The sequence below is a fragment of the Macadamia integrifolia genome, chromosome 11 (genome assembly GCF_013358625.1).
Source record: "Macadamia integrifolia cultivar HAES 741 chromosome 11, SCU_Mint_v3, whole genome shotgun sequence".
In the NCBI taxonomy this organism is placed as follows: Eukaryota; Viridiplantae; Streptophyta; class Magnoliopsida; order Proteales; family Proteaceae; genus Macadamia; species Macadamia integrifolia.
The window spans coordinates 2,410,228-2,411,926 of NC_056567.1; positions in this window are offsets into that span (position 1 = coordinate 2,410,228).

Consider the following 1,699-nt stretch of genomic DNA (forward strand, 5'->3'; position numbering starts at 1 on the left):
CATCCTCTCTTCCACTCGATCCTCCTCATCTGAGACATGGGAAGGAAATTACAGAGCTGAACCACAATAAGGGAAGAAGCTGAAATCAGGGTCGATAACATGAGCACAAGAGTGACAATGAAGAATATTAGAGAGCATAGAAGGAGATGAATAGGTTGGAGGAAGAGATACCAACTTAGTGAAGAAGAGATTGCAGTGTCTACAGTACATTAGAGGCTCTTTACTAGGCCAACGCCAAACTGGAACAAAGAAAACCTTTATAACTTTCTCATAATCATCCAGATCAGCCAGAGAACCGCAATTGATGTAGTGACCAACACCTGTCTTCAGAACCTAATAGACTTGTTGCTCTTATGAAGAAGAAGAACATCTCTGCTTCTTAATTCTTTGTTTCTGATTTTCACTTTCACTTCTTTTTCTACTCAAGGTTGTTTTTGTTTTTTTTTGCTTGAGGGAAATCGCAGCAAGCTTCAATCGAACCCTTCGCTAGCGTCCCTCCACCAGCTTCAGTTGGTTCCTTCTCTTCTTGGTGTTCTTTCGCTACCTAGGGTTGAAGATTTGCAGAGCAAGGATTGAAGACCTGGGTTAAAGATGATGAAAGTGAAAGAGGGATTTCTCTCTTTTCTTCATTTTAAGTTAAGGGTCTTTTGGTCTCTTCACTTAGTTTTGAGGCATTTTCGGTATAAAAATAGTGACTTTACTAGCAAATAATTTCAAACTCACGAACACTAACGGATTGGACTCAAATGTAAGAATCTTTCAAACTACAGGGGAGGGGGGCATAAATCGTTCAAACCCTTGGACCCACATGTAATTTCGGCAAACTACAAGGGAGGAGGGGTGCAATTTTCCCTTTAAATAAAAAGTTTTAACATCTAATTATTATCACATAATTTTATAAAAAATCTAACATGAACTACATATCAAACCAATCTCCTACAGTCCCCTTGGCAAGTCTCAAAAATATAATCTTAAATATGCAATTCTTCAAATAAAAAAATATAAATACTTTCTAGAGTTATTGTAAGATCTTTTTTTTTTTTTTTGGCTAGAAAATCATTTGTATTAAAAAATATAAGAAGAAAAAAAATATAGTTACAGAAGGGATAAAAGACACCCAATAGGAACACAAACAGATCACGAGAAGAGCGGAGATGGACTTATTCCACCTTCGGCATTGCCATCAACAGAATAAGCCATCGAGCCAACTCTCCTCCACAAATAAAGAAAATAGAGCTCAAGACTATTGCAGTTTATATCTCGAACGACCTGAGGCATGCATGTCCAAGTCCCCCTAACTTAGGCTAAAAGATCTTACTCCTCAAACCTATGAAATAAAACATAAATTCTAATATAAGGGGTATCAGTTTTCAACCTTGTTGTGATTAGCTCGTCTTCTTCAATGGCAGCTAGAAGGACTCTTCAATTGCAACCTTGATCAGCTCTTAATAAGTATGGCTCTCTTTGAATCTCCTCCTTTTTTCTCCTCCTCTTCTTCCTTCTCTCTCTCTCTCTCTCTCTCTCTCTCTCTCTCACACACACACACACACAAACTTGGGCTGGGGAGAGGTCTCCAACGTGAGTGGAATCCCCTCCCTTTATTTATTTTTTCTTTTAGTTCCTCCTCCTTCTTTCTTTCCCTTTTTCCTTCTTTCCTATTTTCTCTCTTTCTATTTTTCTTTTCCTTTTTTTTTTTTTT